General features: G+C 42.8%; 1 protein-coding gene, 1 long non-coding RNA gene, 2 other non-coding genes and 1 pseudogene across 4 annotated transcripts in view; 2 read left to right on the top strand and 3 right to left on the bottom strand.

Annotated features, from left to right (window-relative positions):
- LOC130525977 (uncharacterized) overlaps positions 1–24,886 on the top strand; it is a 242,442-nt gene that overhangs the window by 196,669 nt on the left and 20,887 nt on the right.
- LOC130525985 (uncharacterized) lies at positions 7,554–10,062 on the top strand. Its single transcript, XR_008950631.1, has 2 exons — positions 7,554–8,492; positions 8,602–10,062. It is a non-coding gene; the product is annotated as an uncharacterized LOC130525985 (long non-coding RNA).
- Positions 12,172–12,290, bottom strand: LOC130526616 (5S ribosomal RNA). Its single transcript, XR_008950823.1, has one exon. It is a non-coding gene; the product is annotated as a 5S ribosomal RNA (ribosomal RNA).
- Positions 14,633–14,741, bottom strand: LOC130526610 (5S ribosomal RNA; annotated as a pseudogene).
- LOC130526608 (5S ribosomal RNA) lies at positions 16,635–16,753 on the bottom strand. The gene has a single exon (XR_008950819.1). It is a non-coding gene; the product is annotated as a 5S ribosomal RNA (ribosomal RNA).

The following is a 24,886-nucleotide window of genomic DNA, read 5'->3' as shown; positions in this document are numbered from 1 at the left end:
ATGATGTACAGGGTTACATCATATTATAGATTTTGGTGTGAATGAGTCGACAATACGTCATTGGACAGACCTCTGCTTGTCTTCATGCTGAGAATCATGTTCTTTAATCTTCTTTTCTGTGTCAGCAGACTGTTCCTGCTTAACCGTTTAGACTCACATTTAAAAATGAGCGAATGTGTAAGGGAAGAGGAAGAGAGAGCAGAGTCCGTAGTGCCCAGCTGTGTGTCCATGAAGAGCGACATGTCCAAAGACCCCCCTATAAACTTTGGTATTGGACCTCAAGGCTCACCTTAAAGTAAGGTTTTCTGAACCACATAACTCTGCCTTAGAACATTTCACAACCATACAAAACATCATTTTGTGGGTATTAGCCTCTACTATCGTGAAAAATGAAATTCATCAGCTCTTTAAAATGAAACGGTGCACAGTCCTTTCACCATGTTGGCCTGTGGAAAACCAGTGTTGTCGGCCCGATGGACCAGCGTCCCCGTCGTTGCCGGACCACCGTTGGCCACCAGTTGGGTTTTGGGATCAAAGTGGGGGCATTTCCTGTATCCGGTTCTCCTCACGGATCCATGACTACAACATGTTGCTGCCACTGCAGAGACGTTTGCTCTGGAAAGAACTTTAGAGCACATTCAGTGCTGCAGGATGAGGGGCTGGAAAAGGTGCCAGTTCTTTTCTCACTGCAGGGAACAGTTAAAAAAAACAGCTTAAACTCTGAAAACATGAAAATTATACAGAGACATCATTGATTTATTGATTCAGTTGTTATCCAGAATGGATTAGAAATGTTCCTGTTTGATAAAAATGCAGTGAATTGGGATTATTGAACTCCAACCTCTACAGATTATTTACCTTCATCACAGTCTCATCACTATTTCTGATGTTTCCTCAGGATGGACGAGGACAGAGCAGAGTCCACAGTGCCCAGCTGTGTGTCCCTGAAGAGTGACCAGTCCAAAGATAGACCAATAAACTTCAGAAGTTCAGAGGAAATGTAAGAAAACTAAAGCGTGATGATGTGTTTGTGTGGCAGCTGTTAGTCACATTAACAGCAGCAGGTTGTGAGTTTATTATTGGAGATGTTTAACACTTAAACCTCAGACAGTCATATAGTTACAGACTTAATGTGAATATTGTTGATTAGAAACAAGAATCATGTTTAAAACTGAAAGATGAATTCAGACATAAATGCTGGAACAATATTGAGTCTTGATCAGGTTATTTCATCCTATAAATCAAAGGACTAATAGAGATGTGTTTCATAGTGAGAGGGGGGAGCACATCCTATCAAACTGGGACCAGGCAGCTCCACCAGGAGAGTCCTCTTGTTCACAATCTGGAAGCAGATCTGGAGATGCTGAAATGAAGCCCAAACAAAGTAAAACTGTTCAATATGAGATTTAATTTGTGATGTCATGAATTTGGACTTGTGTTGATGATTTATTAGAGATGGAAATCATTGGTTTACTTATGTTCAGGAGGTGATCTGCAGGAGGTGATAGAAGGTCACAAGATGAGTCTGAAGAGAAGATGTGAACATGTGACTGAAGGAACTCATGAAGTAGGAAGTGGAACCCTGCTGAACAAGATCTACACTGAGCTCTACATCACTGAGGGACAAAGTGAGGAGGTGGACACACAACATGAGGTGAGCCAGCTTGAGAGAACCTCCAAGAAGAACATCCAGGACACTCCAATCAAGTGCCAGGACATCTTCAAAGTCTTATCTGAGCAACAGAGACACATCAGAGTGGTTCTGACCAACGGTGTCGCCGGCGTTGGAAAAACCTTCTCAGTGCAGAAGTTCAGTCTGGACTGGGCAGAAGGTTTGGAGAACCAAGACATCAGTCTGGTGCTTCCGCTCTCATGCAGGGAGCTGAACTTGATCAGAGATGAGCAGCACAGTCTTCTCTCACTGCTTCATGTTTTCCATCCAACATTACAGAAGATCAGAGCAGAAGATCTGACTGTCTGGAAACTTCTGTTCATCTTTGATGGCCTGGATGAAAGCAGATTTTCACTGGGTTTCAACAAGCATCAGCTCATCTCTGATGTCACACAAGTATCGTCCGTTGACGTGCTCCTGGTGAACCTCATCCAGGGGAACCTGCTTCCCTCAGCTCTCATCTGGATCACCTCCAGACCTGCAGCAGCCCATCAGATTCCTCCCTCGTGTGTTGACAGGATCACAGAAGTACGAGGCTTCACTGACTCCCAGAAGGAGGAGTACTTCAGGAGGAGGTTCAGTGATGAAGATCTGTCCCAGAGAATCATCTCACACATCAAGGCCTCCAGGAGCCTCCACATCATGTGTCTGATCCCAGTTTTCTGCTGGATCACTGCTATAGTTCTGGAGGACATGATGACCAGAGACCAGAGAGGAGAGCTGCCCCAAACCCTGACTGACCTCTACTCACACTTCCTGAGGGTTCAGATAAAGAGGAAGAAGCAGAAGTATGGAGGAAAGCAGAGACCAGAGGAACTGACTGAGGCTGATAAAGAACTCCTTCTGAAGTTGGGTCGGCTTTGAACATCTGGAGAAAGGAAACATCATGTTCTACTCAGAAGACCTGGAGCGATGTGGACTGGACGTCTCCGAGGTGTCGGTGTACTCAGGAGTTTGTACAGAGATCTTCAAGAGAGAGAGTGTGATCTTCCAGAAATCAGTCTACTGCTTTGTTCATCTGAGCGTTCAGGAGTTTCTGGCTGCTGTCTACATGTTCCACTGTTACACCAGGAAAGACACAGCGGTTATAAATAAGTTCCTAAAATATTCGAAACCAAACCCCTTTTCCTGGTTTGTTGGGTTGTTTAATAACGATCCAGTCACATCTCTTGATGACTTCCTCAGGAGAGCACTAATGAAATCTCTTGAAAGTGAAAATGGCCACCTGGACTTGTTTGTTCGCTTCCTTCATGGTCTCTCTCTGGAGTCCAATCAGAGGATCTTGGGTGGACTGTTGGATCAGAGGAACAGCCACCCAGAAACCATCCAGAAGGTCCTCAACAACCTGAAGGAGGTGAACAGTGATGAAATCTCCCCAGACAGAAGCATCAACATCTTCCACTGTCTGATGGAGATGAAGGATCAGTCAGTCCATCAGGAGATCCAAGCGTTCCTGAAGTCAGGGGAGATATCAGAGAGGAGACTGTCAGTGATCCACTGTTCAGCTCTGGCCTACCTGCTGCAGATGTTAGAGAAGGTTCTGGATGAGCTGAACCTGCGGCAGTACAACACCTCAGAGGAGGGACGACGTCGCCTGATTCCAGCTGTGAGGAACTGCAGGAAGTTCCAGTAAGTAAAGATTTTTGGGGCCGGACATCGGCGTTTAAATCAAGCAAGTGGATCATGTCAGGTAGCAATACCCCCTCCAGTGGTCATTCCTTCAATTCTTTATCTCCATTGCAGCGTCCATAAATTAAAACAACAACAATTCATCCAGAAATGTTCAACACTGGCTGGATATAAGTTCAAAGGTCAATCCAGACAAACCAACATAAGGCAGGAATAATAGGAGCCACAAGTGAACTGACTATCATGAAATTACTGTCATGTCATTAAATTACTTTTGTTTGTTTGTATACATCGTATTCTAACGACAGAAAAACACATTTTAACTAATGACACGTGACTATTTTGCTTCATTCGTTCAACGTAAAAACAGCCGGCCTCGTTGGTTTAAATGGGTGTTTTAGGTCTTTGTGGCGGTTCCGTTTGGAGCCTTTATGTGACCCACAAAGTTGTTTGAGCCTTTCCACACCCGTTAGGTGGCAACTTCATCACTAGCAACAAAAGGTGCAGTGAAAATGATTTGAAGGGAAACAGGCAGATAGAACAGAAGCTGAGGGCAATCGATGCAACCAGAGACTCTGATGTCATCGATCGGATCGCTGAATTAAGACTTGACGCACCATCGTACAAATTGGATGAAATGCAAAATATCCAAAGAGCCGATAGACAGATAAAAAGATGCACGTTTCTTTAAACCATTTGCTATAATCATTTTAAATATTGAGTAATTATGAGCTGTTCTAAAATAAGACAAATGTTGAGAATAATTCAGTTGCATTTCAGATCTGATGGTCGTTCAAACTGTTGCTCTACGGTGTTGAATTTAGCTTTTCCAGGAAATGAGCTACATTTGTGTTGAGGTAGATTCTCAGATAAGTTGATTAGAAATCCCAAAGTTTGACTCACTATTTTTGTTTCATACACAACAGACTGTCTGGTAGTTTTCTTTCAAAGAGTCATTGGGAAGTTGTGGCCTCAGCAATGACGTCAAACCCTTCTCATCTACGGGAGCTGAGCTTAAGATGGAACCTTAACCTGACAGATGCCGACGTAAAGTTACTGTCTTCTGCAATGATGCATCCAAACTGCAGACTGGAGACGCTCAGGTCAGGAGGCCTCTGTTGCTCTTTTCTAAATTTCTTTACATTTTCTGCTTTTCTCTTCATTTTCTGATTTAGAAATGTGTTTTTATTTGCCCCATTTATTCCTTTTCCAGACTGAGTTACTGCAGGTTATCAGAGATCAGCTGTGACTCTCTGGCCTCGGCGCTGAGGTCCAACCTCTCCCATCTGAGGGTTCTGGAGCTGAGCATCACCCGTTGCAGGATTCAGGAGTGAAGCGGCTCTGTTCTGGACTGGAGAGTCCAAACTGTAAACTGGAGAGGCTCGGGTCAGTCTTCATTTTTCTACCTATATACCAGCTGCTAAGATGGTGAAGTGAGGCTGTTCTCAACACTGCTGTGATGCACCACATTAAAAAAATTTCTTGTAATATCGTGAATTCAGGTCTGACCCAACTAAGAACTAACGTAGGTTTAGTACTGACGCAGATAACATGCAGACCTGCACCGTATAACCTCATCCTGCATTTTTCAGATTAAAGGACTGCAGTTTATCAGAGACCAGCTGTGGCTCTCTGGCCTCGGCGCTGAGGTCCAATCCCTCCCATCTCAGAGAACTGGACCTGAGTGGGAACCAGCTGAACGATTTAGGAGTGAAGCTGCTCTGTGGTTTTCTCCAGGATCCAAACTGCCGACTGGAAACTCTGAGGTAAACACCATTCTCAAAAATATCCGTTATTCCATCCGAGGGTCCTCACACTTTCTGAGTGTGTGTGTTGTGCCCAGTTCCCTCAGGAGGGAGGGCCACACGGGGACCACTTATTCAGGATAAATTGATTTAAGGACAATGAAAAAGCCGACAGATGGTAACCAAAATTAGACAAAACTAGGTGAGGGTGCCTGGTAGACACCAGCCAACGAGGAGGGAGATGGTGAGGGAGACAGGAAGTCATCTAAGACAGGTTATGCCTTTAAAGATGAGCCACAGGTGAGATGGATCTCCATGATGAGATGGGAGGGAAAGAGGTGGGAGAACCTGGGAAGAGTGAGGGCCAGAACAATATATATTCTCCTCTGGAACAGTGCAAACCTGAGAGGTTGGAATTGTGGTCATTTTTTAACCTGTAACTAAATTAAATATTTCCAGATCATGCCTTTGATTAACCTTTCAGATGAATACTGGTTTCACTTATAACCTTATAAAAGTTTCCCTTCTTTATTTAGATTAAGGGACTGCAGCTTATCAGAGATCAGCTGTGGCTCTCTGGCCTCGGCGCTGAGGTCCAATCCCTCCCATCTCAGAGAACTGGACCTGGGTCAGAACCAGCTGAAGGATTCAGAGCTGAAGCTGCTGTCTGATCTCATAGAGAATCCACACTATGGGCTGGAGACATTGAGACAGTAGCTGGTAGAAGCCAGTCAACTCCCGCTCATCTGCTGCATCACTCACTGACCACTGGTGAAGAGCATCTGTGGAAACATCTGCCGTCTACCTCCCTCCATAGATGAAAAATTCAGTTTTTAAAAGGCGCTGGTGGACTTTCAGGAGATCAGTCGATGGTCGACAAAGCAGAAGCAGCTTCGCCTTGAAGTTAAATTAGTTCCTGGTATCACACAATGCTTCTTTATAAAGTTCTAAATGGCTCCTCGGCCACTCTTATAAGCATGGAAACATTCTCTTAATTGTCTCTTCAAATGTCTGTATTATACGTTACTATTTTACATCATGCCTTCAGAATCTTTAGGGTTTAGTATTTACTGTCTCTGTGACATGGAGCATTGGAATATTTCAGCTGCAGCCAGCAAAAACCCATCAGAATGACGGCTATCGGTGGGAACCGCAGGTCATTTGACTTTAGTCAGTCTGTTAAATGTTATAGGATTTATTGCAATCTAATAAAAACTATGAATAAATGTGGGAAATAGGAAATAAAAAGAAGCAAAATGACCAAATAAATCTCCCATGAATACTGTAAATTTAAAGATGTCAAGAATGGAATATCAGCTTAAATGAAATAAAACATAAAGGGAAAAGGCCTCCTTTAAGTTTACTGCAAAAATAAACACAAAATCAAGAGCGACACGCGCGAAAAACGTCTCATTCTCTCTTCTGTCTCCACTCATTCTTTTATATTCTCTTAAGATAATGGGGACGGGGTCATGTGATAACAAAACAAGCTAATCGGGGACTATATTTTTGTTGCAAGAACTTTGGCTCTTCAGAAGTTTCTATGTTGGCTTCCACAGATTGTGCATCCACTAGAAACTCAGTGTTTTTGAGGAACTACCAGGAGTGGCTGGAGTGGAGGCCAATGACGCTATAGCTACATATAGCTACATATAGATCATCGTTATCCTCAACCCAAAAGACCACCGGTTGGCGCAGCAATACTAAAGATAGGAGGTTGTGGTCGTTGTGCAGACGCGGAGTGATATCACGCACAAACGTGCCCTATGTTCTATATACCGTATGTTCGCGACCAAAGGGCGCACCGTATTCAAAGGTGCAGCCTCAGTTACGGGTGCTATTTCTGTATTTAACACATACATCAGGCGCTCCGGATTATAGGGCGCGGGAACGGTAAAACATACCGCTACGATAGCTTACAACATGCATGCTAGCGCGTATTTAGCAATTTTGCAAAAGCCGGCAAGTCGAACAACCGACAACAATGTTTCCAAAATTAAAATTTTCGTATTTTTCGTATTTTGTTATTAAGCCCCGGAGGGCTGAAGCAGGACCGCTGTTAAAAATGTATCAGTCCGCGCTTCCAGTTCTGGTGCAACGTCCAGTTCTAAATGTATGAATCCGCGTGTTGACGTTTCAACGTCCCATCAGTAAAGGGAGAGATTTGGATATAGTCCCCCTGAGGTGGTGTTTTTAGAGCAGTTCTTAACAACTTTCTCTTTGCCTGATAAGAGGTCCAAACATTATTTCACTTCCCTATAAAATACTCTGCTGTTCAAGATCAGATACCACCAGGTATAATTCATCCTCTAAATTTTCACAATTTCTTATTCTGTCAGGCTGTTTTTAAACCTTTGGCAACATCAAATAAAGTACTCAACTGGTATTATGTCAGGCTGGTTTACATCCCATTAAAGAAGCCAGCAGAAATAAAGCACAACAGTTACACACACTACGCACAATAATATAGAGGATATGAAAAACAGTGTTGAGGTGGGTTCGTGTCACTTTAGTAAAATCAAAGCATTTTTCTTTATGTGCCAGCAATGAACACAATCTAAGAAGTCTTTGACACTAAACATATGGAGCTCCTATAGAACAAACTAAAGATTTGTTGTTATTAAGATAAAGAAATGCAACATTTCCCCCAGAGAAACGATGGCGATGGAAAAAGCCCTGGCTGTGTGTGAGCATCACAGCAGGCGTGGGTTCTCCTCTCTGGAGTCATGCAGGGCTCCTTTGAAGGGCAGATGAGGAGGTTGGTTACAGATTCCCGTCAGAAAGATGATTACGGTGCCAAAGGTCATCACCGGGGTAACCAGGAAGAGGCAGAGTGGGTCTACTGTACGAGCGATGCCGCTCCAGTTATCCTTCTCCTGTCAGGACCAGACATTTACGCCACTTTTGATCTTTTTAAATCAGACTTTGGGTTGAGGACTCTGTTTGAACCCTCTGAGCTCATTGTAGTCGTTCTTGTTGCGCATGTGTTTAATGATGTAGTGGCTCCATCCACAGCCGGCTTGATCTCTGCGTACAGCTGATGGCTCCTCCCTCTTCTTGTGGTTTCACAGCTCCACACAGACACCAAAGCTCAGAACTCAAATGAAGCTACTGATGCTTCTATATCTCATGTGTTTAAATGTTTCTGGAAACGTACTGGCAGCGTGTGTGACTCGGGTCACCAGTCCGTGTCTCCCAGACTGTTTCTCAAACATCAGCTCACTGCGGGACTTCACACTGTCGTACTCCTCAGCCGAGGCAATGTAGCCCACTGAGCTGGATCGCCGCGGTAACGCTCCATCCCAGTACGGCTCTGCCTCAGCAGGGCGGGACATGCGCAAGATGTGGGGTAATCGCTCGAGGAAGAGCTGGCAGAAAAAGAAACAGGATTTGGAACACTGATACTGATGTGTGTATGTGTGTGTGTTATAGTGGAAAAACCACATGTTCATATATCCTCTTTCATGTTATTAAGTCACATGTTCATATATCCTCTTTCATATGTTATTAAGTCATAGGTTCATATATCCTCTTTCATGTGTTATTAAGTCATAGGTTCATATATCCTCTTTCATGTGTTATTAAGTCATATGTTCATATATCCTCTTTCATATGTTATTAAGTCACATGTTCATATATCCTCTTTCATATGTTATTAAGTCATATGTTCATATATCCTCTTTCATATGTTATTCAGTCATATGTTCATATATCTTCTTTCATATGTTATTAAGTCACATGTTCATATATCCTCTTTCATATGTTATTAAGTCACATGTTCATATATCCTCTTTCATATGTTATTAAGTCACATGTTCATATATCCTCTTTCATACGTTATTAAGTCATATGTTCATATATCCTCTTTCATGTTATTCAGTCATATGTTCATATATCCTGATGTTCATCTGTTCAACAAAGGGACAACAGGATGTGTGTGTCTTACCTGTTTGGTCCACTCAGACATGACGTGCGTGCTTGGCGTCCTGAAGTGGAGGTTGAGGACGACCACACAGTTCAGCACCACCACCGTCACCACCACCATGATGAACATCAAATATCTTCAACACACAAACACACTCAGGTGTTTTCCATTTTTTAAATCTCAGCCGGTTGTCACCTGGTTCTGCAGCCCTAATGTATATATAGTTTGGAGAAGCAGAATATATCTGATTCAGAGTTAAAGTGATGTGGAGTAAATGGTGCGTTTGCCTACTTCACAATAAGAGGAACGGACGTGGATGTTTCTGGAGCCTTTGAGAGATCAAGAGTAGGAAGACAGACTGAGCGAGCAGCACCGAGATGGACAGTGTCATCTTCTCACCAGCTACACACACACACACATTTTTATTATCCTTTTTAAAATATATTTAAAAATCTGTTGGGGAGCTAATTAATGTTTCTCGATTAACGGCGGCCCCTCAGCTCCGCCCACTACCGATGTTTGCTGCTTTATTAGCTGTGTTGTCCCGTGCTGACGTGATATTCAGCTATAATGTCTGATTCTTTGGGTGCTGTTGAAGGTTAACTCAGTTCATGTAGTTGTGATTCTGAAAAGGTCCCAGACTGTTAATCTGCCTGACGCTGGCTTCAGTACGTTCTGTGACTCTGCACTGACTGTCTGCGGGCAGGTAGTAGACCAGCGAGGCCAGGAAGGAGATGAGCACGCAGGGGATGATGATGTTGACCACGTAGAAGAGAGGTTTGCGTCTGATGACCAGGTAGAAGGTGATGTCCTGATGCTTGTTGCTCTCCATGGGAATGTGTTTGTAGGTGTTTCTCTTGGCGGGTCGGTGGATGATCTCCCACTCACCATTCTCTGTTGGTCAAAGCCAGAGTTCAGACACAAGTGATGAAGTTATGACTGTCAGTCTGGTTGGAGCTGCAGCCAGTCTGAAGGCTCAGGCTCTGGGGAAAACAACTTCTCTGCATGTATCAACAGCATCCAGTACACTGAAAGTCCCCAACAAGCTCCAGGACTGTATGCAGTAAAAAATAAAAATAAATGGAAATTAATCTTTACTTGGTTACCTGTAAAGCTTGCAGGATCAATAACGATCCATTCAACCGTACACTTGGTTTCATTGACTCTTTCTTCCTTCAGGAGCAACCTGATCTCTTTGGCATTGTACGTTCGAGAGCTGCAAGGCAACATGGGAAATGCAGTTCAGAATTTAAAAAGGCTTTTTTCCTACTGGGAGAGTTTAGCTGCACCGTGCATTTTATTTTTGCACCTTTTTCTCCTCTCATATGTGTTTAGATTCTATAAAAGCTTGACTCAGCTCAGTTTAAAACATCATGTCAGAGTTTGTCTGCATTTCAAACAACAATGAAAAATCCTGCCCGTGCATACGTGAATTTGAGCGTGCAGTTCTGCCAGTCAAAGGGGAAATATTTGACGCTGATGGAGCAGGACGATCTGAAGATGGCGGGTGGTAACCAGTAGCAGAGACCTGTTGAATCCACCAGAACGTTGCAGTAGTAGGCCACGTGAATTGGGCATCGTTGCTGAGGAGGTGGTTGTACACACACGGAAATGAATTAAACATAACGAAGTAACGAAGTATAAATAACAGGACATGTGATACTTGTTCATTGTTATGACTATTTGATCATGTTAAAGGGGTTAAAACCATATTTTGAAAGATAAAGCCAGTGTTTGATTAGAAACTCTTTCTGAACTCTGGTGCCCTGAAACATCTCCGCTTCCATTTTCAGCTGTTTTTATTCTCAATAACGTCAAATCATCCATCCAAATCGTGGTCCTGTAGGACCACCAAAGGACAAACACTTTCCATTTAGCACAGACAAAAAAAACCCAAATCCTGTTTAGCAATAAAGCTCGGCTCCATTCTCAGGTTTGTAGGTGTAGCATGAAGTCAGGCGCACTGCTGCTTTCTGCAGCTTTAGGAGAACAAGAATAGATTTTATCAGCAGACTGTGAGAATAAACAAGTGGAGTTTGTTCCTGATTGTAGCAGGAACCTCTGCGCAGGTAAAGCTAACACAACCAGCTGGATCAAATTAGAAACACAGCAGACAGTAGATGGGGCCAAAGAGTAAAGAAAATAAAAACAACAAAAAAATAATAAAATAAAATCTGATTTCTTCTCAATATATTTTATCTAGACAGATTAAAATGACAGGTTTATCATAAGGAAGTGCTGGACTAATATACAGCTCTGGGCAGGCTTTGTGTTCCCAGGGAGAAAACTACTATATATATATACAGTATATATATACTGTATATGTATATGTGTGTGTGTGTCATATCCTGTGGAGATCCCGTTGTAGCAGCCTCAGATTTGAGTCGAGTGTTCTCTAGTTGTTAGATATGAAACTGTCACACATCAGAAACTTAATAGTGGAGGTTACAGCTCCAGTTTAAGCAGAGGCAGGCCTTTCAGAAAGCGAATTAAAAACAAAGTAAACCGCGCCGGATTGTGGAGCCATAAACTCTTTAAAATAACACGATCAAATAAAACTGTATACATTATGTTCAAGGGGAAAGGAGTGATGAATATACACACATCAAAATGAATATTTTTGTCTTATCCCCCCCCCCCAAAAAACACAGTTAAAAAATATATATATTTCAACTGTGGTTTTAGATGCCATCTCATCTTAACAATTAAGTTTATTACACCCCCAAACAAATAAATAGCCCAAAAAACAATTTACATTATATTACAAAATGTGGGAATACTGAAAATGATCTTTGTACAAAATGGGGAGGGGAACCAGCTTCAAAAACAAAACTGCAAATTCTCCCATGAATCATGTTTTCTTTAATCATCACTGGTGATTCAGTGCTGCTATATATATATATATATACAGTATATATATATATATATTATATATATATATATATAGTATTTTGCTCCCTGGGAACACAAAGCCTACGCAGAGCTGTATATTAGTCCATTACCTCCTTATGATAAACCTGTCATTTTAATCTGTCTAGTGCTGCTGAGTTAAAGGCCAAAGAAAGTGCTTCAGAGAAGACTGAATGTTTTAAATCACATTAAATCTCAATGTTAGAAGTACTTAAGAAGTGAATAACATCTGGCTGGATAATTATCAGGAACACTGGCGGCCTCTGCTGACCCAGTGGAGGAGTGCAAAAAGCTTACAGCACCTGGTATTCCCAGGCGGTCTCCCATCCAAGTACTAACCAGGCCCGACCCTGCTTAGCTTCCGAGATCGGACGAGATCGGGCGTTCTCAGGGTGGTATGGCCGTAAGCGAGAGCAGCCGCAAGAAAATGGCCTTTTGAAGTTAATACAACTCAAATTTATTTTCTTGAAACATTATTCTGGTGGAGGTTGTCCATTTTGCTTTGTCACAGTCCAAACGTCAATGTTGGAGCAGCCTCCAATCCATTCCCCCCAAAAAGAAAAGGCTATATAGCCTATGAGCGTCATATCATCAAATCTGCCAAAAACGGCTCTTGGATGAGAGGTGAAACGTCTTCAAAAAAATCAAACAAGATTCAACTCCGATAAATGAAATCAAGTTAAAAGCAATGTGCCATGGCCAGGGATCGATCCCGGGCCGGTGCGGGCCAGTCGAGAATCGCTGTAACAGACAACCTGATTGAAACCTCCTGAAGACCCCAGAGGGAGAGTTCGAATCCCGCTTTGGGCATTATCAAACGGAAGATATTTGATTGAAAAATTCACCATCATAAAAATGTTTAAAGAGCAAAGCAGTGTCTGTGAGGTTTATGAGCCACAAATGCTGCTCTTTTTAGGAGCACAGCAGTCTATTAAACTGTAGTTTGTGTCATAGCATAGTTTTATTGACAAATTCTAAATTGCAAGTAGCAGATATGAACAGGGAAATGCTACGTTATCTGCTTATTCTGTTACAAATAATGTGATGAGATAGGTGTGGAGTTAATTCAGTTGGGGATAGACAGATGGAATATTAGTGTTGTTAGTATGATACTTGAGTTCTTTAGATATTGTTTTCAATTCAGGACTGTGAGAAGAATTATTGTTGTTATTACTATTATCGTTTCAATGCTATAGTAAGTATAGTAAGTAGATTTAGAATGTTTAATCAAAAAGAATGTATGAGTGTTTGACTCAAGTATTGTAGCTGTTATGTTCCCAGCACTGGGAGGTATCATGTTCAAGGACACGAGGAAGTCGTAGAGATAGGAGGAGAAGGAATCATGAAGTTGTTTTGATACCAATGTTGTGTGAACCAAATAAAAGAGGAGAGCGAGCAGCAGACTGACGGAGATGAGAGAGGAAGCTTGAACTGCTCGTCGGCTCTCCCTTGCAAGGCCTCCGGTTGTCTGTGTGGTTGATCTGAGTCTAGTAAACGAACAGCGCGGGTGACCAAACATCACCCTCACAGGACTCTGCCGCCTTGAGTTGGCTTTTGCGAAGACAGAAATGTTGCCAATAGTGTGGACCAAAGTGGGAAATTCAATTTTATTTAAACACAAACACACATACACAGACACACGCACACACGGAGTGAGCCGTGCCACTTACGCCGACACGTTTGCATTTCATTTCCATTCCGTTCTGTCTTGGTTTTCTCGGTTGAAGCATTTCACACACACCACTTTTTACCATAGCTTCTTATTGGAATACATTGTAGCCGACATGCACGGCATGGCCAACCGGCATTTATGTTACAATTAGTTCCACCCAAGTAAACAACGCGCGTCATATTGCCTCACCGTGTCACCTCCCGTCTGTTTAACATTGCCCAAAGAATCACACTCACACTATGGCTGTTTAAAAGCATCAAGGTTTATTTGTTTGTCATTTATCAAAAGCACCAATATTTCAATAGCTCACCAGCAGGACATACTTCCTGGTTCGGGGAAACCGATGGACTGTTCAATGATTGTATCCATGGAGGGGTTTCGCGAGGTGCTACGGCACAATCTATTTTAGCGGGGGTGTTTGATAAGAGTAAGTTGAACATGTATTTTACTATGCACTGGGTGGTTTTGATGGTGGAAATTTGTTTTGGGCGTTTTACGCATATTTTATATTTTCTGTTCGATTGTTATTTTGAGTTTGTAAATGTATTAGTTAGCGTAATAATTTTGATAATTGTTTTCACCTGTAGGAGGGCTACAGCTATAGAAGCCCTGTAGTAGACCCCAGACGTTGAGTTGGTTGGTTGTTATTTTGAAGAAAAAAAGAATTGTCGGAGAAAGAGTCAAAGTTGTGGTGTGTAAAAGTGTGCAGAGTCTGTATGTTATTGTATGGATTCAACCTGGCATCTTCTGACACCACTTTATTTTTGGAAAATAAAAATAAATGTTTGGAGTAAAGAAGCTCCCGTCTCCCTCTGTCTCCTCCACCGCCGATCATCCTTGCGACACACACACAGACACACACACACACACACTCATAAAACATTAAATCTCAAACTATATACATAGTTCAACATTAAATCCCAAACTATGTACAGGAGTTAAATATTAAATCTAAAACGATGTACAATAGTGCAACATTAAATCTCAATGTTAGAAGTACTTAAGAAGTGAACAACATCTGGCTGGATAATTATCAGGAACACTGGCGGCCTCTGCTGACCCAGTGGAGGAGAGCAAAAAGCTTACAGCACCTGGTATTCCCAGGCGGTCTCCCATCCAAGTACTAACCAGGCCCGACCCTGCTTAGCTTCCGAGATCGGACGTTCTCAGGGTGGTATGGCCGTAAGCGAGAGCAGGTGCAAGAAAACGGCCTTTTGAAGTTAATACAACGCAAACTTATTTTCTTGAAACACTTATTCTGGTGGAGGTTGTCCATTTTGCTTTGTCACAGTCCAAACGTCAATGTTGGAGCAGCCTCCAATCCATTCCCCCCAAAAAGAAAAGGCTATATAGCCTATGAGCGTCATATCATCAAATCTGCCTAGAACGGCTCTTGGATGAGAGGTGAAACGTCTTCAAACAAATCAAACAAGATTCAACTCCGATAAATGAAATCAAGTTAAACGCAATGTGCCATGGCCAGGGATCGATCCCGGGCCGGTGCGGGCCAGTCGAGAATCGCTGTAACAGACAACCTGATTGAAACCTCCTGAAGACCCCAGAGGGAGAGTTCGAATCCCGCTTTGGGCATTATCAAACGGAAGATATTTGATTGAAAAATTCACCATCATAAAAATGTTTAAAGAGCAAAGCAGTGGCTGTGAGGTTTATGAGCCACAAATGCTGCTCTTTTTAGGAGCACAGCAGTCTATTAAACTGTAGTTTGTGTCATAGCATAGTTTTATTGACAAATTCTAAATTGCAAGTCGCAGATATGAACAGGGAAATGCTACGTTATCTGCTTATTCTGTTACAAATATTCTGATGAGATAGGTGGGGAGTTAATTCAGTTGGGGATAGACAAATGGAATATTAGTGTTGTTAGTATGATACTTGAGTTCTTTAGATATTGTTTGCAATTCCGGACTCTGCCGCCTTGAGTTGGCTTTTGCGAAGACAGAAATGTTGACAATAGTGTGGACCAAAGTGGGAAATTCAATTTTATTTAAACACAAACACACGTACAGACACACACACGCACGCACGGAGTGAGCCGTGCCACTTACGCCGACACGTTTGCATTTCATTTCCATTCCGTTCTGTCTTGGTTTACTCGGTTGAAGCATTTCACACACACCACTTTTTACCATAGCTTCTTATTGGAATACAATGTAGCCGACATGCACGGCATGGCCAACCGGCATTTATGTTACAATTAGTTCCACCCAAGTAAACAACGCGCGTCATATTGCCTCACCGTGTCACCTCCCGTCTGTTTAACATTGCCCAAAGAATCACACTCACACTATGGCTGTTTAAAAGCATCGAGGTTTATTTGTTTGTCATTTATCAAAAGCACCAATATTTCAATAGCTCACCAGCAGGACATACTTCCTGGTTCGGGGAAACCGATGGACTGTTCAATGATTGTATACATGGAGGGGTTTCGCGAGGTGCTACGGCACAATCTATTTTAGCGGGGGTGTTTGATAAGAGTAAGTTGAACATGTATTTTACTATGCACTGGGTGGTTTTGATGGTGGAAATTTGTTTTGGGCGTTTTACGCATATTTTATATTTTCTGTTCGATTGTTATTTTGAGTTTGTAAATGTATTAGTTAGCGTAATAATTTTGATAATTGTTTTCACCTGTAGGAGGGCTACAGCTATAGAAGCCCTGTAGTAGACCCCAGACGGGGTGGGATGTTGAGTTGGTTGGTTGTTATTTTGGAGAAAAAAGAATTGTTGGAGAAAGAGTCAAAGTTGTGGTGTGTAAAAGTGTGCAGGGTCTGTATGTTATTGTATGGATTCAACCTGGCATCTTCTGACACCACTTTATTTTTGGAAAATAAAAATAAATTTTTGGAGTAAAGAAGCTCCCGTCTCCCTCTGTCTCCTCCACCGCCGATCATCCTTGCGACACACACACACACACACTCATAAAATATTAAATCTAAAACGATGTACAATAGTGCAACATTAAATCTCAATGTTAGAAGTACTTAAGAAGTGAACAACATCTGGCTGGATAATTATCAGGAACACTGGCGGCCTCTGCTGACCCAGTGGAGGAGTGCAAAAAGCTTACAGCACCTGGTATTCCCAGGCGGTCTCCCATCCAAGTACTAACCAGGCCCGACCCTGCTTAGCTTCCGAGATCGGACGAGATCGGGCGTTCTCAGGGTGGTATGGCCGTAAGCGAGAGCAGGTGCAAGAAAATGGCCTTTTGAAGTTAATACAACGCAAACTTATTTTCTTGAAACACTTATTCTGGTGGAGGTTGTCCATTTTGCTTTGTCACAGTCCAAACGTCAATGTTGGAGCAGCCTCCAATCCATTCCCCCCAAAAAGAAAAGGCTATATAGCCTATGAGCGTCCATCATCAAATCTGCCAAAAACGGCTCTTGGATGAGAGGTGAAACGTCTTCAAAAAAAATCAAACAAGATTCAACTCCGATAAATGAAATCAAGTTAAAAGCAATGTGCCATGGCCAGGGATCGATCCCGGGCCGGTGCGGGCCAGTCGAGAATCGCTGTAACAGACAACCTGATTGAAACCTCCTGAAGACCCCAGAGGGAGAGTTCGAATCCCGCTTTGGGCATTATCAAACGGAAGATATTTGATTGAAAAATTCACCATCATAAAAATGTTTAAAGAGCAAAGCAGTGGCTGTGAGGTTTATGAGCCACAAATGCTGCTCTTTTTAGGAGCACAGCAGTCTATTAAACTGTAGTTTGTGTCATAGCATAGTTTTATTGACAAATTCTAAATTGCAAGTCGCAGATATGAACAGGGAAATGCTACGTTATCTGCTTATTCTGTTACAAATATTCTGATGAGATAGGTGGGGAGTTAATTCAGTTGGGGATAGACAGATGGAATATTAGTGTTGTTAGTATGATACTTGAGTTCTTTAGATATTGTTTTCATTTCCGGACTCTGCCGCCTTGAGTTGGCTTTTGCGAAGACAGAAATGTTGCCAATAGTGTGGACCAAAGTGGGAAATTCAATTTTATTTAAACACAAACACACGTACAGACACACACACGCACGCACGGAGTGAGCCGTGCCACTTACGCCGACACGTTTGCATTTCATTTCCATTCCGTTCTGTCTTGGTTTACTCGGTTGAAGCATTTCACACACACCACTTTTGACCATAGCTTCTTATTGGAATACATTGTAGCCGACATGCACGGCATGGCCAACCGGCATTTATGTTACAATTATTTCCACCCAAGTAAACAACGCGCGTCATATTGCCTCACCGTGTCACCTCCCGTCTGTTTAACGTTGCCCAAAGAATCACACTCACACTATGGCTGTTTAAAAGCATCAAGGTTTATTTGTTTGTCATTTATCAAAAGCACCAATATTTCAATAGCTCACCAGCAGGACATACTTCCTGGTTCGGGGAAACCGATGGACTGTTCAATGATTGTATACATGGAGGGGTTTCGCGAGGTGCTACGGCACAATCTATTTTAGCGGGGGTGTTTTATAAGAGTAAGTTGAACATGTATTTTACTATGCACTGGGTGGTTTTGATGGTGGAAATTTGTTTTGGGCGTTTTACGCATATTTTATATTTTCTGTTCGATTGTTATTTTGAGTTTGTAAATGTATAAGTTAGCGTAATAATTTTGATAATTGTTTTCACCTGTAGGAGGGCTACAGCTATAGAAGCCCTGTAGTAGACCCCAGACGGGGTGGGATGTTGAGTTGGTTGGTTGTTATTTTGGAGAAAAAAGAATTGTTGGAGAAAGAGTCAAAGTTGTGGTGTGTAAAAGTGTGCAGGGTCTGTATGTTATTGTATGGATTCAACCTGGCATCTTCTGACACCACTTTATTTTTGGAAAATAAAAATAAATTTTTGGAGTAAAGAAGCTCCCGTCTCCCTCTGTCTCCTCCACCGCCGATCATCCTTGAGACACAGACACAGACACACACACACACACACACACACACACACAACACACACACACACAACACACACACACACTCATAAAAACACTCATTCACACTCATGAAAACCTAACAAATATTTTACAAGATGATCAGATAAATAAAGCAATAGTTTCTTATGGCTCTGTCAGTCATTTTTAATTTTCAAGAGGCACAAAAGACAAATTTGCTTTCTATAAAAATCCCCATAACATGAACATTAAATGAATGAAGCGGTATTATTCAAGGCACCATCAGTATATTTTCTCATTTAGCAAAAGTGGGCTAAATTTACCTTTAACTTTTAAACTTGAGCTGAGTAATAATTGTAAATGTGTTATTGCAGCTTAATGTTCACTTGTTTGAGGCTGATACTTGGTGGTGTCTCATCTTTTGGACGAGTTCATCAATGTTGGGGGTCCGGCTCTGAGCTGAGGAACTCCTCACAATTGAGTGAAGGTGTTCAGCAGGAAGTCCACTTCTGTGTGATGTTGTGTTCAGCTTCATCAAAGAAAGCAGTTGTTCCCGCAGGTCTGTGCTGCCAAACACAGGCAACGTTGGAGCAGCCTGGATGTGTGTCGGGGAGGAAACGGGCAAACTCCGCAGCACCCACTGCCCCATGTGTTGCCTTCAGGGCATCACTGCATTGGAGCTCAATCACCTCCATTTGGAGCTTTGGTGCTGAGCTTTCCACCTCAACCTCAAACGGACGGCTGAGCAGTTCAAACCTGCTTTTTGGTGCTTTTAAGTCAGTGACTCGGCGTGGGAAGTCAGCGGCGAGAACGCTCATTTAATCAGCAAACTGTGCGCTCAGGAACACGCTGGTAGAGAGCTTCTCTTTCAGGGTCTGGCAGCTGGGAAAGTGGCTCAAGTTTCCTTTGTGCATCTGTGCCTCCCACAGAGTGCGTTTGGTTCTAAAGGCCTTCACTGTACTGTACATATCAGAGGGGACACCACCCCGACCCTGCAGCTGCAGCTTCATTGCATTCAGATGACTCGGAATGTCCCACAGAAAAGCCGTTTGACACAAGAACCTTTGGTCTGGGAGTTGAGTCGTGTCTTTCCCTTTGCTGTCCAAGAACATCCGATCTCCTCAGGAAGCTGGAAACATCTCTGCAGCACCTTTCCCTGGCTTAGCCATCGCACCTCAGTGTGATGGGGCAAATCACCACGCTGCGTTTGCCACTGGCTCAGAAACGCCTTGAACTGGCGCTGAATTAAACCTTTGGCTCTGATAAAGTTCCCTGCGTGCGTGATGGTGAACATTCCATGTTCCATGTTCAGGGCTTCAGCACACAACGATTCCAGGTGTATGATGCAATGATGAGCTGTCAGTTCAGCCGTAACGTTTTCCTCCTGCATCTTCTCCCGTATCTTGGCCACCAGTCCACTCCTGTGTCCACACATGGCAGCTGCTCCGTCTGTTGTCCAACCCACCAGTTTTTCCCGAGGCAGCTCCATCTCATTTCCACATCTTGACACCTCTTCATACAAATCCTGTCCTGTGGTTGTGCCGTGCACAGTAACGCCAGAAACTCCTCTGTCACGTTGAGGCTGGAGTCCCCTCTAATGTCGCTGCTCTCATCCACAGCCAGGGAAGATGCCATGAAATCTTTCCCCTTTTTCTCCAGCTGCTCTTTTAGATTGAGGGACAACAATGGTGTTTCTGCTCAGGCTCCCGTTTCAAAAGAGTTGCCTTTTGTCTGGGCAAACTTGCTCACAAACTTTAAGCATGCAGTGTTTGATGGAATCCCCCTCTGGAAATGGCCGGGCTGATTGAGCGATCTCTTCTGCCAGAATCAAACTGGCCTTGACAGCAGCCTGGCTTTGAGATTTGGCTTTTCTGAACAGAGCCTGTCCAGATTTGAGGCCTGGTTTTAACTCCTCAACCTTCTGTAGCTTTTGTTCCATGTCCATATTCTTGTCTTTGTCCGCGTGTTTAGCTTCATGATGCCGTCTCAGATGATATTCTTTCATTACCGCCACCCTTTCTCCACACAGAAGACACCCAGGTTTCCCAGCTGCCTCCGTGAACATGTGCTCCCACTCCCACCTTGTTTGAACCCCCGTTCTCAGTGTCCACCTTCCGTTTTGCCATTTTATGGGGATCTGAAAGTTAACTTTTGCTGTTATGCTAATGACTACTGATAAATAATGAAATGAAGCCACCTCCCGCTCAGACTGTCACCGTTGCATTGTGGGAAATGTAGTATTGGCCTGTGTAAAACATCTGCGGCCTGTGGGCCGGTTCTAATAATAAATCAATATCATCCCGGGGGCCATAGAAAACCCTCGACCTTGACTCTGACATATGAGCTTTAAATGATTTCTTTTGACTCCCATTTATTTGTTGTTTGGATATCATCTTTGCTAGTGTGTGTGTGTGCGCGCACGCTCTATGGAACTGGCATAAAGGATGTTAAAATTAGTCTAAATTAGTCTAAATTAAATAAAAATTCATCCATTCATCATTCCCAACAGGCGGTGTGTGATTAGAAACTCTTTCTGAGCTCTGGTGCTCTGAAACATCTCCGCTTCCATTTTCAGCTGTTTTTATTCTCAATAACATCAAATCATCCATCCATCCAAATCGTGGTCCTGTTGGACCACCAAAGGACAAACACTTTCCATTTAGCACGGACAAAACAACCCGAATCCTGTTTAGCAATGAAGCTGTGGGGAGAGTTTGAGGAGCGTTTTTGAGGAACACGCTGCCATATTGGGTCCAAGCTGCTGGGGTTTTTGTTGTTTCCAGGTGAATCGGTGGGCAGCGGCGTTACCGCCTGTCTCTGCCCCCCCCCCCCTCTCCCTCCCCGTGGTCGTGGTCACGCCGGGCATCTTTACTGGTCCCGTTTTAAACAGGTTCTGTTGGGAACAGGTGTTCTCCAGAACTGTATTCCAGGCTGCTGTGCTGAAGGGCTGTTTTCAGTAGCAATAGAGCCAGAGTGTGCCTGCTCCATATGAACCCCCCCCAGGCCGTGCTTTCCTCCTGGCTGAGCCATAATCAGCTCGGGATGGACTGGTTCACGCTTGGACTGAGTCAAGATTTGACCAAAAACCTTCAGCGTAAAAAGATGGTGGAGAGAAAGCTGCTGGGAGGTTCTCAGAAGAGAAGTGGCATTAAAGCCAGCTGGAAGAGTCCAGCCTGCTTCCTGCTCCTCCAAACAGGCGTCTCCACACCAACACTGAGGAACACGGGCTTCTGTTCTTCCTTCTTCTCTTCTGACTCATCCACTCACTGCCCCCCCCCCCTCATTTACACTGCTCCTGGTTTCACAATGCTCCTCAGACAGATGCAACCAGAGACACTGATGCCGTCAGACAATAAACCTGAGTGTTGTTGTGTCCGGTTATTAACATGTTCCATGCTTTTCCTTCTGCAACAGTTCATCACACCTGCTCAGGGAAACCTCGGTGTAAAGGAGGTGAAGCCGTGCCTCAGTGACTCTACTTTGCTGTTTTAGAAACTGACAGTTATTAGATGAATATACAGTGTGCACGTACGCGCACACGTGTGTATAAACACTTAATACACACGTGTGCGTGGATGTAGACTTTTTAGTACTTTGGGTTCATATACTTTTTAGTATTTTGCAGATACGTGTCTGTATATAAACCAGATCCTCCTGTAATAAAGAACTAAAGGCTGACTGTTGTCACGTGACCTGTCTCCGTCTGTGTCCGATGATGGAACCTGCCTGGAACATCTGGTGCACAGAAAAAGCAAAACAGCTCACAGAACTGGCCCAGTTTAGACCCAAAAATGACAATAAATAATGAAAATGTGTGACGCAGTAGAAAAATGGACGAATTTTCTATTGGTCATTGACAGTTTCAGTTGTCATCAGAATTCATCAAAAATATTCAAACCAAGAAACTACACATCGAACCGCAAAGTTTAGAGCTTAAAGGGAGCGACAGGTGAAGATTTAAAGCTCAACGCAGCTGAAGAAGTTCCAAAAAGGAGAAATATCACGTGGTGCTTTACCGCCACCCGGTGGACACGCGTAGAACTGCAGACAATAGTTAAACGCGCTCCGACACATTCTGACCTCTGCTGCTCCTCCTGGACTCCAGGGCGGCAGAAATATGCTGCTTTTACAAGTCTTTAAAATCTGTCAAGCATCATAAATCTTATTTATTTATTTAACTAAGTTAGTCAGTTTTAATTTAAATGCAAAAACATATTTATGGCATTAAAATAGCAAAACAACTTTTCATCTTGAACCCTCCCAGAATGCTTTTATAGTAGTGGAATATAAATCAACAGCCATAAAGTTGTTCATTAACAGAGGAAAAAGGAAAGGTAAAAGTTTTCCGTTCAGACTGAGCAGGAAGACTGAAGACCGACAAGGTGAGTGGAAACGAAGAGCATTATTGAAAAGAATTGACAGTGTGTTTGGAGATAAAATCAAGATTTGAAAACATTTTTTTTTAACTTTCTTATAGTCTGGCTTTAGTTATAGTTGAATAGTCTTTCTAAGTGAAGTTTAGTTTATTTTTCTGCTCTTTGCTACTGATCCTAAAAGAACTTTGAACTTTAAACCCTCCCAGAACGCTTTTATGGTAGTAATATATACGCCATAAAGCTGCTGATTAGGTTTTAAAAGTGAAAGTATTCTGTTCAGACAAAGCAGGAAGAGCGACAAGGTGAGTGTAAAGTGAGTATTATGCTGTTAACGTTGTTAGAGAGTCTTAACAGGTATTAACAACATTTTAAAACTTTTTTGTGACAGGTGAAAAGCTCTTAGAGTTATTAGAGCTGTTCAACAGTCCAGGTTACAGCTGGATATTTTGTTATTACCTGTCAAACAACATCTAATCGTGGGCAAGTTAGCATCTCTCAGCCGGACCAGTTTAAGACAATAAATTAAATAACTAAATCCACACAGGATCACAGGACACCAACAGGATTTTGGGTTCATGCTGCACGTTTTCTCCCAGTGGTTTATTGTTCTATGTTGTGGAACCACTGTGAAAGAAATGCAGGAGTGGGTGTCATTTCTTTCATCTATTTTAAATAGAGCAGTGATCTTTGAGGACTTGGATCATAGAAATAATTGAAGAGGGGAACAAAGGAGGGAAGTTAAAAAGTCCTGACTAGTATGTTTATGTAGCACCAGATAATTTAGTGGCTGAGCTGAAGACGGTCCTTTCACCATGTTGGCCTGTGGAAAACCAGTGTTGTCGGCCCGATGGACCAGCGTCCCCGTCGTTGCCGGACCACCGTTGGCCACCAGTTGGGTTTTGGGATCAAAGTGGGGGCGTTTCCTGTATCCGGTTCTCCTCACGGATCCATGACTACAACATGTTGCTGCAAGTGCAGAGACGTTTGCTCTGGAAAGAACTTTAGAGCACATTCAGTGCTGCAGGATGAGGGGCTGGAAAAGGTGCCAGTTCTTTTCTCACTGCAGGGAACAGTTAAAAAAAGCAGCTTAAACTCTGAAAACATGAAAATGATACAGAGACATCATTGATTTATTGATTCAGTTGTTATCCAGAATGGATTAGAAATGTTCCTGTTTGATAAAAATGCAGTGAACTGGGATTATTTAACTACAACCTCTACAGATTATTTACCTTCATCACAGTCTCATCACTATTTCTGATGTTTCCTCAGGATGGACGAGGACAGAGCAGAGTCCACAGTGCCCAGCTGGTGTCCCTGAAGAGTGACTGGTCCAAAGGTAGAATAATAAACTTCAGAAGTTCAGACAAAATGTAAGAAAACTAAAGCGTGATGATGTGTTTGTGTGCCAGCTGTTAGTCACATTAACAACAGCAGGTTGTGAGTTTATTATTGGAGATGTTTAACACTTAAACCTCAGACAGTCATATAGTTACATACTTAATGTGAATATTGTTGATTAGAAACAAGAATCAGGTTTAAACTGAAAGATGAATTCAGACATAAATGCTGGAACAATATTGAGTCTTGATCAGGTTCTTTCATCCTATAAATCAAAGGACTAATAGAGATGTGTTTCATAGTGAGAGGGGGAGCACATCCTATCAAACTGGGACCAGTCAGCTCCACCAGGAGAGTCCTCTTGTTCACAATCTGGAAGCAGATCTGGAGATGCTGAAATGAAGCCCAAACAAAGTAAAACTGTTCAATATGAGATTTAATTTGTGATGTCATGAATTTGTAGTTGTGTTGATGATTTATTATAGATGGAAATCATTGGTTTACTTATGTTCAGGAAGTGATCTGCAGGAGGTGATAGAAGGTCATAAGATGAGTCTGAAGAGAAGATGTGAACATGTGACTGAAGGAACTCATGAAGCAGGAAGTGGAACCCTGCTGAACAAGATCTACACTGAGCTCTACATCACTGAGGGACAAAGTGAGGAGGTGGACACACAACATGAGGTGAGACAGCTTGAG

The sequence above is a fragment of the Takifugu flavidus genome, chromosome 5 (assembly GCF_003711565.1).
Source record: "Takifugu flavidus isolate HTHZ2018 chromosome 5, ASM371156v2, whole genome shotgun sequence".
NCBI classification, from domain to species: Eukaryota; Metazoa; Chordata; class Actinopteri; order Tetraodontiformes; family Tetraodontidae; genus Takifugu; species Takifugu flavidus.
The sequence above is the reverse complement of the archived record's forward strand: the minus strand, read 5'-3'. Positions and strand labels throughout refer to the sequence as shown.